We start from the raw sequence: 422 nt of genomic DNA, 5'->3' as shown, positions 1-422 counted from the left end.
GTGTTATGTTGTGCACACCATTTTGAATAATCTTGCGGTTTGTATGGTTTTGGCAGATTGTTGCGGTGGTGTTGGTAAACCCTAGATTGGATGAACGCCACAGCATCTTGTTATGACTTGGCCTGAGTATGTCGGAACTACAAGTACGATGCCTTGAACAGCTGGGTCGCGCGTTTTAACATGTGCATGACGCGTCTCACGTGGAGGAGAAACTTCAGCTTGTGTTTACAGGCTCTGGGCATTCTCAGTTTTGCCCAGAACCCGGCATTATTGAACTACTACGTAAAATAACTTCATGCCACTGCAACAATGAAGTGAATTGGTGTTACGGAAAGAGACTGTGTACTGGTGCATTACATAGTTGTTGTGCGCAAGCAACGAACGCGCACACCATCCAACGAGCGCTTGAGCTTTTTTAAAAA

Source organism: Phytophthora parasitica, assembly GCF_000247585.1.
Source record: "Phytophthora parasitica INRA-310 unplaced genomic scaffold supercont2.82, whole genome shotgun sequence".
Taxonomy (NCBI): Eukaryota; Oomycota; class Peronosporomycetes; order Peronosporales; family Peronosporaceae; genus Phytophthora; species Phytophthora nicotianae.
This window is presented reverse-complemented; position numbering follows the sequence as displayed.